A 12713-nucleotide genomic window follows, 5' to 3' on the forward strand; every position below is an offset into this window, starting at 1 on the left:
AAAATAAAGCAAGTCAGCAAAGATGGTGTGGCTTAACTGTAGCTGTGAAGTTTGACACATTACTTGGCACCAAAGCCTTCTCTACCCCGGGTAATGGCAAAGAAAGCTACTTAAGGTAGTGATGCTTCTTAAATGCTCCCTTACCTTTGGACTTTTTGGGTGTTTATTGTACTAATCAGCAAACTGGCATAAGGGTCTGTGCAAGGAGGTCACGTAAGCCAGCTTCGAAGTGTGCCACGTAACTTGAGTTTCGTCCAGTCGGTAGGATCCGTATGAACAAAAGCCTTGGAGATGCTGGGGACTGAACGCAGGACCTCACACATGGGAAGCGTGCGCTCTACCACTGAGCTACATGCCCTACGTGGTGTACTTTTTCCCAATTCCCTGTTGGAACGCACAGACTTTATTTAACTATTGCGGAAAGAGCTACACGGGAAGAGATTGAGAGACACAGCTTTGCAGTAATTCCATGTGCATAAAAGACAAAGTGGAAATGCCGGGGATTGAACCCGGGGCCTCACACATGCAAAACGTGCACTTTACCACTAAGCTACATCCCCTTTCGACGAGCTCCTTTGAAGAAGGTTCTGATCTGCCGATAGCAATTTACAGGCTAATTCGCCATCTACCTTGTTGCCAAACAGCCTTTCCAAAAAAATGTCACTTCTTTTCCTTCTGTTTAAAAATACTGGTCCACCCATTTCTGCCTAAAAAGGTAGTCTACTTAGCCTTTTCCGTCCTGTCACACGTTTCAAGTGCTGCACTGCAACTCAGTTTAATAACAACCCAGTATCCAAATTCGGCCCCTGGTGTAAAGATATGATTTCCCGGGTAAAATAAAGCAAGTCAGCAAAGATGGTGTGGCTTAACTGTAGCTGTGAAGTTTGGCGCATTACTTGGCACCAAAGCCTTCTCTACCCCGGGTAATGGCAAAGAAAGCTACTTAAGGTAGTGACGCTTCTTAAATGCTGCCTTACGTTGGACTTTTTGGGTGTATATTGTACTAATCAGCAAACTGGCATAAGGGTCTGTGCAAGGAGGTCACGTTAGCCAGCTTCAAAGTGTGCCACGTGACTTGAGTTTCGTCCAGTTGGTAGGATCCGTATGAACAAAAACCATGGAGATGCTGGGGATTGAACCCAGGACCTCACACATGCGAAGCGTGTGCTCTACCACTGAGCTACATCCCCTACATAGTGTGCTTTCTCCCAATTCCCTGCTGGAACGGACAGACTTTATTTAACTATTGTGGAAAGAGCTACGCGGGGAGAGATTGAGAGACACAGCTTTGCAGTAATTCCATGTGCATAAAAGACGAAGTGGAGATGCCGGGGATTGAACCAGGGGCCTCACACATGCAAAGCGTGCGCTCTACTACTGAGCTACTTCCTCCTTCAAATAGCTTCTTCAAAGGAGGTTCCAATCGGCCGATAGCAGTTTACAAGCTAATTCGGCATCTACCTTGTTGCCAAACAGCCTTTCCAAAAAAATGTCACTTCTTTTCCTTCTGTTTAAAAATACTGGTCCACCCATTTCTGCCTAAAAGGTAGTCTACTTAGCCTTTTCTATCCTGTCACACGTTTCAAGTGCTGCACTGCAACTCAGTTTAATGACAACCCAGTATCCAAAATCGGCCCCTGGTGTAAAGATATGGTTTCCCGGGTAAAATAAAGCAAGTCAGCAAATATGGTGTGGCTTAACTGTAGCTGAGAAGTTTGGCGCATTACTTGGCACCAAAGCCTTCTCTACCCCAGGTAATGGCAAAGAAAGCTACTTAAGGTAATGACGCTTCTTAAATGCTCCGTTACGTTTGGACTTTTTGGGTGTTTATTGTACTAATCAGCAAACTGGCATAAGGGTCTGTGCAAGGAGGTCACGTAAGCCAGCTTCAAAGTGTGCCACGAGACTTGAGTTTCGTCCAGTTGGTAGGATCCGTATGAACAAAAACCATGGAGATGCTGGGGATTGAACCCAGGACCTCACACATGCAAAGTGTGCGCTCTACCACTGAGCTACATCCCCTACGTGGTGTGTTTTCTCCCAATTCCCTGCTGGAACGGACAGACTATTTAACTATTGCGGAAAGAGCTACGCGGGAAGAGATTGAGAGACACAGCTTTGCAGTAATTCCATGTGCATAAAAGACAAAGTGGAGATGGCGAGAATTGAACCCGGGGCCTCACACATGCAAAGCGTGCGCTCTACCACTGAGCTACATCCCACTTCGCGAGCTTCTTCAGCGGAGGTTCCGATCGGCCGATAGCAGTTTACAGGCTAATTCGGCATCTACCTTGTTGCCAAACAGCCTTTCCAAAAAAATGTCACTTCTTTTCCTTCTGTTTAAAAATACTGGTCCACCCATTTCTGCCTAAAAAGGTAGTCTACTTAGCCTTTTCCGTCCTGTCACACGTTTCAAGTGCTGCACTGCAACTCAGTTTAATGACAACCCAGTATCCAAAATCGGCCCCTGGTGTAAAGATATGGTTTCCCAGGTAAAATAAAGCAAGTCAGCAAATATGGTGTGGCTTAACTGTAGCTGTGAAGTTTGGCGAATTACTTGGCACCAAAGCCTTCTCTACCCCGGGTAATGGCAAAGAAAGCTACTTAAGGTAGTGACGCTTCTTAAATGCTCCCTTACGTTTGGACTTTTTGGGTGTATATTGTACTAATCAGCAAACTGGCATAAGGGTCTGTGCAAGGAGGTCACGTAAGCCAGCTTCAAAGTGTGCCACGTGACTTGAGTTTCGTCCAGTTGGTAGGATCCGTATGAACAAAAACCATGGAGATGCTGGGGATTGAACACAGGACCTCACACATGCAGGCGTGCGCTCTACCACTGAGCTACATCCCCAACGTGGTGTGCTTTCTCCCAATTCCCTGCTGGAACGGACAGACTTTATTTAACTATTGCGGAAAGAGCTACGCGGGAAGAGATTGAGAGACACAGCTTTGCAGTAATTCCATGTGCATAAAAGACGAAGTGTACATGCCGGGGATTGAACCCGGGGCCTCACACATGCAAAGTGTGCGCTCTACCACTGAGCTACATCCCCTACGTGGTGTGCTTTCTCCCATTTCCCTGCTGGAACGGACAGACTTTATTTAACTATCGCGGAAAGAGCTACGCGGGAAGAGATTGAGAGACACAGCTTTGCAGTAATTCCATATGCATAAAAGACAAAGTGGAGATGCCGGGGATTGAACCCGGGGCCTCACACATGCGAAGCGTGCGCTCTACCACTGAGCTACATCCCCTACGTGGTGTGCTTTCTCCCAGTTCCCTGCTGGAACGGACAGACTTTATTTAACTATCGCGGAAAGAGCTACGCGGGAAGAGATTGAGAGACACAGCTTTGCAGTAATTCCATATGCATAAAAGACAAAGTGGAGATGCCGGGGATTGAACCCGGGGCCTCACACATGCAAAGCATGCGCTCTACCACTGAGCTACATCCCCCTTCGCAAGCTTCTCCAAAGGAGGTTCCGATCGGCCGATAGCAGTTTACAGGCTAATTCGGCATCTACCTTGTTGCCAAACAGCCTTTCCCAAAAAATGTCACTTCTTTTCCTTCTGTTTAAAAATACTGGTCCACCCATTTCTGCCTAAAAAGGTAGTCTACTTAGCCTTTTCCGTCCTGTCACACGTTTCAAGTGCTGCACTGCAACTCAGTTTAATGACAACCCAGTATCCAAAATCGGCCCCTGGTGTAAAGATATGGTTTCCCGGGTAAAATAAAGCAAGTCAGCAAATATGGTGTGGCTTAACTGTAGCTGTGAAGTTTGGCGCATTACTTGGCACCAAAGCCTTCTCTACCCCGGGTAATGGCAAAGAAAGCTACTTAAGGTAGTGACGCTTCTTAAATGTTCCCTTACGTTTGGACTTTTTGGGTGTATATTGTACTAATCAGCAAACTGGCATAAGGGTCTGTGCAAGGAGGTCACGTAAGCCAGCTTCAAAGTGTGCCATGTGACTTGAGTTTCGTCCAGTTGGTAGGATCCGTATGTACAAAAACCTTGGAGATCCTGGGGATTGAACCCAGGACCTCACACATGCGAAGCGTGCGTTCTACCACTGAGCTACATCCCCTACGTGGTGTCTTTTCTCCCAATTCCCTGCTGGAACGGACAGACTATTTAACTATTGCGGAAAGAGCTACGCGGGAAGAGATTGAGAAACACAGCTTTGCAGTAATTCCATGTGCATAAAAGACAAAGTGGAGATGCCGGGGATTGAACACGGGGCCTCACACATGCAAAGCGTGCGCTCTACCACTGAGCTACATCCCCCTTCGCAAGCTTCTTCAAAAGAGGTTCCGATCGGCCGATAGCAGTTTACAGGCTAATTCGGCATCTACCTTGTTGCCAAACAGCCTTTCCAAAAAAATGTCACTTCTTTTCCTTCTGTTTAAAAATACTGGTCCACCCATTTCTGCCTAAAAAGGTAGTCTACTTAGCCTTTTCCGTCCTGTCACACGTTTCAAGTGCTGCACTGCAACTCAGTTTAATGACAACCCAGTATCCAAAATCGGCCCCTGGTGTAAAGATATGGTTTCCCGGGTAAAATAAAGCAATCAGCAAATATGGTGTGGCTTAACTGTAGCTGAGAAGTTTGGCGCATTACTTGGCACCAAAGCCTTCTCTACCCCAGGCAATGGCAAAGAAAGCTACTTAAGGTAATGACGCTTCTTAAATACTCCGTTACGTTTGGACTTTTTGGGTGTTTATTGTACTAATCAGCAAACTGGCATAAGGGTCTGTGCAAGGAGGTCACGTAAGCCAGCTTCAAAGTGTGCCACGTGACTTGAGTTTCATCCAGTCGGTAGAATCCGTAAGAACAAAAGCCTTGGAGATGCTGGGGATTGAACCCAGGACCTCACACATGCGAAGCATGCGCTCTACCACTGAGCTACATCCCCTACGTGGTGTGTTTTCTCCCAATTCCCTGCTGGAATGGACAGACTATTTAACTATTGCGGAAAGAGCTACGCGGGAAGAGATTGAGAGACACAGCTTTGCAGTAATTCCATGTGCATAAAAGATAAAGTGGAGATGCTGGGGATTGAAACCGGGGCCTCACACATGCAAAGCGTGCACTCTACCACTGAGCTACATCCCCCTTCGAAGAGCTTCTTCAAAGGAGGTTCCGATCGGCCGATTGCAGTTTACAGGCATCTACCTTGTTGCCAAACAGCCTTTCCAAAAAAAAGTCACTTCTTTTCCTTCTGTTTAAAAATACTGGTCCACCCATTTCTGCCTAAAAAGGTAATCTACTTAGCCTTTTCCGTCCTGTCACACGTTTCAAGTGCTGCACTGCAACTCAGCTTAATGACAACCCAGTATCCAAAATCGGACCCTGGTGTAAAGATATGGTTTCCCGGGTAAAATAAAGCAAGTCAGCAAATATGATGTGGCTCAACTGTAGCTGTGAAGTTTGGCGCATTACTTGGCACCAAAGCCTTCTCTACCCCGGGTAATGGCAAAGAAAGCTACTTAAGGTAGTGACGCTTCTTAAATGCTCCCTTACGTTTGGACTTTTTGGGTGTATATTGTACTAATCAGCAAACTGGCATAAGGGTGTGTGCAAGGAGGTCACGTAAGCCAGCTTCAAAGTGTGCCATGTGACTTGAGTTTCGTCCAGTTGGTAGGATCCGTATGAACAAAAAACATGGAGATGCTCGGGATTGAACCCAGGACCTCACACATGCGAAGCATGCGCTCTACCACTGAGCTACATCCCCTACGTGGTGTGCTGCCTCCCAATTCCCTGCTGGAACAGACAGACTATTTAACTATTGCGGAAAGAGCTACGCGGGAAGAGATTGAGAGACACAGCTTTGCAGTAATACCATGTGCATAAAAGACAAAGTGGAGATGCCGGGGATTGAACCCGGAGCCTCACACATGCAAAGCGTGCGCTCTACCACTGAGCTACATCCCCCTTCGCAAGCTTCTCCACAGGAGGTTCCGATCGGCCGATAGCAGTTTACAGGCTAATTCGGCATCTACCTTGTTGCCAAACAGCCTTTCCCAAAAAATGTCACTTCTTTTCCTTCTGTTTAAAAATACTGGTCCACCCATTTCTGCCTAAAAAGGTACTCTACTTAGCCTTTTCCGTCCTGTCACACGTTTCAAGTGCTGCACTGCAACTCAGTTTAATGACAACCCAGTATCCAAAATCGGCCCCTGATGTAAAGATATGGTTTCCCGGGTAATATAAAGCAAGTCAGCAAAGATGGTGTGGCTTAACTGTAGCTGTGAAGTTTGGCGCATTACTTGGCACCAAAGCCTTCTCTACCCCGGGTAATGGCAAAGAAAGCTACTTAATGTAGTGTCGCTTCTTAAATGCTCCCTTACGTTTGGACTTTTTGGGTTTATATTGTACTAATCAGCAAACTGGCATAAGGGTCTGTGCAAGGAGGTGACGTAAGCCAGCTTCAAAGTGTGCCACGTGACTTGAGTTTCGTCCAGTTGGTAGGATCCGTATGAACAAAAACCAGGTAGATGCTGGGGATTGGACCCAGGACCTCACACATGCAAAGCGTGCACTCTACCACTGAGCTACATCCCCTACGTGGTGTGCTTTCTCCCAATTTCCTCCTGGAACGGACAGACTTTAACTATCGCGGAAAGAGCTACGCGGGAAGAGATTGAGAGACACAGCTTTGCAGTAATTCCATGTGCATAAAAGACAAAGTGGAGATGCCGGGGATTGAACCCGGGGCCTCTCACATGCAAAGCGTGCGCTCTACCACTGAGCTACATCCCCCTTCGCAAGCTTCTCCAAAGGAGGTTCCGATCGGCCGATATCAGTTTACAGGCTAAATCGGCATCTACCTTGTTGCCAAACAGCCTTTCCAAAAAAATGTCACTTCTTTTCCTTCTGTTTAAAAATACTGGTCCACCCATTTCTGCCTAAAAAGGTAGTCTACTTAGTCTTTTCCATCCTGTCACTCGTTTCAAGTGCTGCACTGCAACTCAGTTTAATGACAACTCAGTATCCAAAATCGGCCCCTGGTGTAAAGATATGGTTTCCCGGGTAAAATAAAGCAAGTCAGCAAAGATGGTGTGGCTTAACTGTAGCTGTGAAGTTTGGCGCATTACTTGGCACCAAAGCCTTCTCTACCCCGGGTAATGGCAAAGAAAGCTACTTAAGGTAGTGACGCTTCTTAAATGCTCCCTTACGTTTGGACTTTTTGGGTGTATATTGTACTAATCAGCAAACTGGCATAAGGGTCTGTGTAAGGAGGTCACGTAAGCCAGCTTCAAAGTGTGCCACGTGACTTGAGTTTCGTCCAGTTGGTAGGATCCGTATGAACAAAAACCATGGAGATGCTGGGGATTGAACCCAGGACCTCACACATGCGAAGCGTGCGCTCTACCACTGAGCTACATACCCTACGTGGTGTGCTTTCTCCCAATTCCCTGCTGGAACGAACAGACTTTATTTAACTATCGTGGAAAGAGCTACGCGGGAAGAGATTGAGAGACACAGCTTTGCAGTATTTCCATGTGCATAAAAGACAAAGTGGAGATGCCGGGGATTGAACCGGGGGCCTCACACATGCAAAGCGTGCGCTCTACCACTGAGCTACATCCCCCTTCGCAAGCTTCTCCAAATTAGGTTCCGATCGGCCGATAGCAGTTTACAGGCTAATTCGGCATCTACCTTGTTGCCAAACAGCCTTTCCAAAAAAATGTCACTTCTTTTCCTTCCGTTTAAAAATACTGGTCCACCCATTTCTGCCTAAAAAGGTAGTCTACTTAGTCTTTTCCGTCCTGTCACACGTTTCAAGTGCTGCACTGCAACTCAGTTTAATGACAACCCAGTATCCAAAATCGGCCCCTGGTGTAAACATATGGTTTCCCGGGTAAAATAAAGCAAGTCAGCAAAGATGGTGTGGCTTAACTGTAGCTGTGAAGTTTGGCGCATTACTTGGCACCAAAGCCTTCTCTACCCCGGGTAATGGCAAAGAAAGCTACTTAAGGTAGTGACGCTTCTTAAATGCTCCCTTACGTTTCGACTTTTTGGGTGTATATTGTACTAATCAGCAAACTGGCATAAGGGTCTGTGCAAGGAGGTCACGTAAGCCAGCTTCAAAGTGTGCCACGTGACTTGAGTTTCGTCCAGTTGGTAGGATCCGTATGAACAAAAACCATGGAGATGCTGGGGATTGAACCCAGGATCTCACACATGCGAAACGTGCGCTCTACCACTGAGCTACATCCCCTACGTGGTGTGCTTTCTCCCAATTCCCTGCTGGAACGGACAGACTTTATTTAACTATCGCGGAAAGAGCTACGCGGGAAGAGATTGAGAGACACAGCTTTGCAGTAATTCCATGTGCATAAAAGACAAAGTGGAGATGCCGGGGATTGAACACGGGGCCTCACACATGCAAAGCGTGCGCTCTACCACTGAGCTACATCCCCCTTCGCAAGCTTCTCCAAAGAAGGTTCCGATCGGCCGATAGCAGTTTACAGGCTAATTCGGCATCTACCTTGTTGCCAAACAGCCTTTCCAAAAAAATGTCACTTCGTTTCCTTCTGTTTAAAAATACTGGTCCACCAATTTCTGCCTAAAAAGGTAGTCTACTTAGCCTTTTCCGTCCTGTCACACGTTTCAAGTGCTGCACTGCAACTCAGTTTAATGACAACCCAGTGTCCAAAATCGGCCCCTGGTGTAAAGATATGGTTTCCCGGGTAAAATAAAGCAAGTCAGCAAATATGGTGTGGCTTAACTGTAGCTGTGAAGTTTGGCGCATTACTTGGCACCAAAGCCTTCTCTACCCCGGGTAATGGCAAAGAAAGCTACTTAAGGTAGTAACGCTTCTTAAATGCTCCCTTACGTTTGGACTTTTTGGGTGTATATTGTACTAATCAGCAAACTGGCATAAGGGTCTGTGCAAGGAGGTCACGTAAGCCAGCTTCAAAGTGGGCCACGTGACTTGAGTTTCGTCCAGTTGGTAGGATCCGTATGAACAAAAACCATGGAGATGCTGGGGATTGAACCCAGGACCTCACACATGCGAAGCGTGCGCTCTACCACTGAGCTACATCCCCTACGTGGTGTGCTTTCTCCCAATTCCCTGCTGGAACGGACAGACTTTATTTAACTATCGCGGAAAGAGCTACGCGGGAAGAGATTGAGAGACACAGCTTTGCAGTAATTCCATGTGCATAAAAGACAAAGTGGAGATGCCGGGGATTGAACCCGGGGCCTCACACATGCAAAGCGTGCGCTCTACCACTGAGCTACATCCCCCTTCGCAAGCTTCTTCAAATTAGGTTCCGATCGGCCGATAGCAGTTTACAGGCTAATTCGGCATCTACCTTGTTGCCAAACAGCCTTTCCAAAAAATGTCACTTCTTTTCCTTCTGTTTAAAAATACTGGTCCACCCATTTCTGCCTAAAAAGGTAGTCTACTTAGCCTTTTCCGTCCTGTCACACGTTTCAAGTGCTGCACTGCAACTCAGTTTAATGACAACCCAGTGTCCAAAATCGGCCCCTGGTGTAAAGATATGGTTTCCCGGGTAAAATAAAGCAAGTCAGCAAATATGGTGTGGCTTAACTGTAGCTGTGAAGTTTGGCGCATTACTTGGCACCAAAGCCTTCTCTACCCCGGGTAATGGCAAAGAAAGCTACTTAAGGTAGTGACGCTTCTTAAATGCTCCCTTACGTTTGGACTTTTTGGGTGTATATTGTACTAATCAGCAAACTGGCATAAGGGTCTGTGCAAGGAGGTCACGTAAGCCAGCTTCAAAGTGTGCCACGTGACTTGAGTTTCGTCCAGTTGGTAGGATCCGTATGAACAAAAACCATGGAGATGCTGGGGATTGAACCCAGGACCTCACACATGCGAAGCGTGCGCTCTACCACTGAGCTACATCCCCTACGTGGTGTGCTTTCTCCCAATTCCCTGCTGGAACGGACAGACTTTATTTAACTATCGCAGAAAGAGCTACGCGGGAAGAGATTGAGAGACACAGCTTTGCAGTAATTCCATATGCATAAAAGACAAAGTGGAGATGCCGGGGATTGAACCCGGGGCCTCACACATGCAAAGCGTGCGCTCTACCACTGAGCTACATCCCCCTTCGCAAGCTTCTTCAAATTAGGTTCCGATCGGCCGATAGCAGTTTACAGGCTAATTCGGCATCTACCTTGTTGCCAAACAGCCTTTCCAAAAAAATGTCACTTCTTTTCCTTCTGTTTAAAAATACTGGTCCACCCATTTCTGCCTAAAAAGGTAGTCTACTTAGCCTTTTCCGTCCTGTCACACGTTTCAAGTGCTGCACTGCAACTCAGTTTAATGACAACCCAGTGTCCAAAATCGGCCCCTGGTGTAAAGATATGGTTTCCCGGGTAAAATAAAGCAAGTCAGCAAATATGGTGTGGCTTAACTGTAGCTGTGAAGTTTGGCGCATTACTTGGCACCAAAGACTTCTCTACCCCGGGTAATGGCAAAGAAAGCTACTTAAGGTAGTGACGCTTCTTAAATGCTCCCTTACGTTTGGACTTTTTGGGTGTATATTGTACTAATCAGCAAACTGGCATAAGGGTCTGTGCAAGGAGGTCACGTAAGCCAGCTTCAAAGTGTGCCACGTGACTTGAGTTTCGTCCAGTTTGGTAGGATCCGTATGAACAAAAACCATGGAGATGCTGGGGATTGAACCCAGGACCTCACACATGCGAAGCGTGCGCTCTACCACTGAGCTGCATCCCCTACGTGGTGTGCTTTCTCCCAATTCCCTGCTGGAACGGACAGACTTTATTTAACTATCGCGGAAAGAGCTACGCGGGAAGAGATTGAGAGACACAGCTTTGCAGTAATTCCATGTGCATAAAAGACAAAATGGAGATGCCGGGGATTGAACCCGGGGCCTCACACATGCAAAGCGTGCGCTCTACCACTGAGCTACATCCCCCTTCGCAAGCTTCTTCAAATTAGGTTCCGATCGGCCGATAGCAGTTTACAGGCTAATTCGGCATCTACCTTGTTGCCAAACAGCCTTTCCAAAAAAATGTCACTTCTTTTCCTTCTGTTTAAAAATACTGGTCCACCCATTTCTGCCTAAAAAGGTAGTCTACTTAGCCTTTTCCGTCCTGTCACACGTTTCAAGTGCTGCACTGCAACTCAGTTTAATGACAACCCAGTGTCCAAAATCGGCCCCTGGTGTAAAGATATGGTTTCCCGGGTAAAATAAAGCAAGTCAGCAAATATGGTGTGGCTTAACTGTAGCTGTGAAGTTTGGCGCATTACTTGGCACCAAAGCCTTCTCTACCCGGGTAATGGCAAAGAAAGCTACTTAAGGTAGTGACGCTTCTTAAATGCTCCCTTACGTTTGGACTTTTTGGGTGTATATTGTACTAATCAGCAAACTGGCATAAGGGTCTGTGCAAGGAGGTCACGTAAGCCAGCTTCAAAGTGGGCCACGTGACTTGAGTTTCGTCCAGTTGGTAGGATCCGTATGAACAAAAACCATGGAGATGCTGGGGATTGAACCCAGGACCTCACACATGCGAAGCGTGCGCTCTACCACTGAGCTACATCCCCTACGTGGTGTGCTTTCTCCCAATTCCCTGCTGGAACGGACAGACTTTATTTAACTATCGCGGAAAGAGCTACGCGGGAAGAGATTGAGAGACACAGCTTTGCAGTAATTCCATGTGCATAAAAGACAAAGTGGAGATGCCGGGGATTGAACCCGGGGCCTCACACATGCAAAGCGTGCGCTCTACCACTGAGCTACATCCCCCTTCGCAAGCTTCTTCAAATTAGGTTCCGATCGGCCGATAGCAGTTTACAGGCTAATTCGGCATCTACCTTGTTGCCAAACAGCCTTTCCAAAAAATGTCACTTCTTTTCCTTCTGTTTAAAAATACTGGTCCACCCATTTCTGCCTAAAAAGGTAGTCTACTTAGCCTTTTCCGTCCTGTCACACGTTTCAAGTGCTGCACTGCAACTCAGTTTAATGACAACCCAGTGTCCAAAATCGGCCCCTGGTGTAAAGATATGGTTTCCCGGGTAAAATAAAGCAAGTCAGCAAATATGGTGTGGCTTAACTGTAGCTGTGAAGTTTGGCGCATTACTTGGCACCAAAGCCTTCTCTACCCCGGGTAATGGCAAAGAAAGCTACTTAAGGTAGTGACGCTTCTTAAATGCTCCCTTACGTTTGGACTTTTTGGGTGTATATTGTACTAATCAGCAAACTGGCATAAGGGTCTGTGCAAGGAGGTCACGTAAGCCAGCTTCAAAGTGTGCCACGTGACTTGAGTTTCGTCCAGTTGGTAGGATCCGTATGAACAAAAACCATGGAGATGCTGGGGATTGAACCCAGGACCTCACACATGCGAAGCGTGCGCTCTACCACTGAGCTGCATCCCCTACGTGGTGTGCTTTCTCCCAATTCCCTGCTGGAACGGACAGACTTTATTTAACTATCGCGGAAAGAGCTACGCGGGAAGAGATTGAGAGACACAGCTTTGCAGTAATTCCATGTGCATAAAAGACAAAATGGAGATGCCGGGGATTGAACCCGGGGCCTCACACATGCAAAGCGTGCGCTCTACCACTGAGCTACATCCCCCTTCGCAAGCTTCTTCAAATTAGGTTCCGATCGGCCGATAGCAGTTTACAGGCTAATTCGGCATCTACCTTGTTGCCAAACAGCCTTTCCAAAAAAATGTCACTTCTTTTCCTTCTGTTTAAAAA

The 12713-nt window shown here is 46.9% G+C and overlaps 20 non-coding genes across 20 annotated transcripts; all 20 read right to left on the reverse strand.

The window, feature by feature from the left end:
* Nucleotides 1-1118: 1118 nt before the first annotated feature.
* On the reverse strand, nucleotides 1119-1190 carry TRNAA-CGC (transfer RNA alanine (anticodon CGC)). Its single transcript has one exon. It is a non-coding gene; the product is annotated as a tRNA-Ala (tRNA).
* A 760-nt stretch (nucleotides 1191-1950) lies between these two features.
* TRNAA-UGC (transfer RNA alanine (anticodon UGC)) lies at nucleotides 1951-2022 on the reverse strand. The gene has a single exon. It is a non-coding gene; the product is annotated as a tRNA-Ala (tRNA).
* Nucleotides 2023-3183: 1161 nt separating this feature from the next.
* TRNAA-CGC (transfer RNA alanine (anticodon CGC)) lies at nucleotides 3184-3255 on the reverse strand. The gene has a single exon. It is a non-coding gene; the product is annotated as a tRNA-Ala (tRNA).
* Nucleotides 3256-3385: 130 nt separating this feature from the next.
* TRNAA-UGC (transfer RNA alanine (anticodon UGC)) lies at nucleotides 3386-3457 on the reverse strand. The gene has a single exon. It is a non-coding gene; the product is annotated as a tRNA-Ala (tRNA).
* Nucleotides 3458-4215: 758 nt separating this feature from the next.
* Nucleotides 4216-4287, reverse strand: TRNAA-UGC (transfer RNA alanine (anticodon UGC)). The gene has a single exon. It is a non-coding gene; the product is annotated as a tRNA-Ala (tRNA).
* A 557-nt stretch (nucleotides 4288-4844) lies between these two features.
* Nucleotides 4845-4916, reverse strand: TRNAA-CGC (transfer RNA alanine (anticodon CGC)). Its single transcript has one exon. It is a non-coding gene; the product is annotated as a tRNA-Ala (tRNA).
* A 950-nt stretch (nucleotides 4917-5866) lies between these two features.
* Nucleotides 5867-5938, reverse strand: TRNAA-UGC (transfer RNA alanine (anticodon UGC)). The gene has a single exon. It is a non-coding gene; the product is annotated as a tRNA-Ala (tRNA).
* A 756-nt stretch (nucleotides 5939-6694) lies between these two features.
* On the reverse strand, nucleotides 6695-6766 carry TRNAA-UGC (transfer RNA alanine (anticodon UGC)). Its single transcript has one exon. It is a non-coding gene; the product is annotated as a tRNA-Ala (tRNA).
* A 1390-nt stretch (nucleotides 6767-8156) lies between these two features.
* On the reverse strand, nucleotides 8157-8228 carry TRNAA-CGC (transfer RNA alanine (anticodon CGC)). The gene has a single exon. It is a non-coding gene; the product is annotated as a tRNA-Ala (tRNA).
* Nucleotides 8229-8358: 130 nt separating this feature from the next.
* TRNAA-UGC (transfer RNA alanine (anticodon UGC)) lies at nucleotides 8359-8430 on the reverse strand. Its single transcript has one exon. It is a non-coding gene; the product is annotated as a tRNA-Ala (tRNA).
* Nucleotides 8431-8988: 558 nt separating this feature from the next.
* On the reverse strand, nucleotides 8989-9060 carry TRNAA-CGC (transfer RNA alanine (anticodon CGC)). Its single transcript has one exon. It is a non-coding gene; the product is annotated as a tRNA-Ala (tRNA).
* A 130-nt stretch (nucleotides 9061-9190) lies between these two features.
* Nucleotides 9191-9262, reverse strand: TRNAA-UGC (transfer RNA alanine (anticodon UGC)). Its single transcript has one exon. It is a non-coding gene; the product is annotated as a tRNA-Ala (tRNA).
* A 557-nt stretch (nucleotides 9263-9819) lies between these two features.
* On the reverse strand, nucleotides 9820-9891 carry TRNAA-CGC (transfer RNA alanine (anticodon CGC)). The gene has a single exon. It is a non-coding gene; the product is annotated as a tRNA-Ala (tRNA).
* A 130-nt stretch (nucleotides 9892-10021) lies between these two features.
* Nucleotides 10022-10093, reverse strand: TRNAA-UGC (transfer RNA alanine (anticodon UGC)). The gene has a single exon. It is a non-coding gene; the product is annotated as a tRNA-Ala (tRNA).
* A 559-nt stretch (nucleotides 10094-10652) lies between these two features.
* On the reverse strand, nucleotides 10653-10724 carry TRNAA-CGC (transfer RNA alanine (anticodon CGC)). Its single transcript has one exon. It is a non-coding gene; the product is annotated as a tRNA-Ala (tRNA).
* A 130-nt stretch (nucleotides 10725-10854) lies between these two features.
* TRNAA-UGC (transfer RNA alanine (anticodon UGC)) lies at nucleotides 10855-10926 on the reverse strand. Its single transcript has one exon. It is a non-coding gene; the product is annotated as a tRNA-Ala (tRNA).
* A 557-nt stretch (nucleotides 10927-11483) lies between these two features.
* On the reverse strand, nucleotides 11484-11555 carry TRNAA-CGC (transfer RNA alanine (anticodon CGC)). Its single transcript has one exon. It is a non-coding gene; the product is annotated as a tRNA-Ala (tRNA).
* A 130-nt stretch (nucleotides 11556-11685) lies between these two features.
* Nucleotides 11686-11757, reverse strand: TRNAA-UGC (transfer RNA alanine (anticodon UGC)). The gene has a single exon. It is a non-coding gene; the product is annotated as a tRNA-Ala (tRNA).
* A 557-nt stretch (nucleotides 11758-12314) lies between these two features.
* Nucleotides 12315-12386, reverse strand: TRNAA-CGC (transfer RNA alanine (anticodon CGC)). The gene has a single exon. It is a non-coding gene; the product is annotated as a tRNA-Ala (tRNA).
* Nucleotides 12387-12516: 130 nt separating this feature from the next.
* TRNAA-UGC (transfer RNA alanine (anticodon UGC)) lies at nucleotides 12517-12588 on the reverse strand. The gene has a single exon. It is a non-coding gene; the product is annotated as a tRNA-Ala (tRNA).
* Nucleotides 12589-12713: the final 125 nt, after the last annotated feature.

Source organism: Dendropsophus ebraccatus, chromosome 4 (assembly GCF_027789765.1).
Source record: "Dendropsophus ebraccatus isolate aDenEbr1 chromosome 4, aDenEbr1.pat, whole genome shotgun sequence".
In the NCBI taxonomy this organism is placed as follows: Eukaryota; Metazoa; Chordata; class Amphibia; order Anura; family Hylidae; genus Dendropsophus; species Dendropsophus ebraccatus.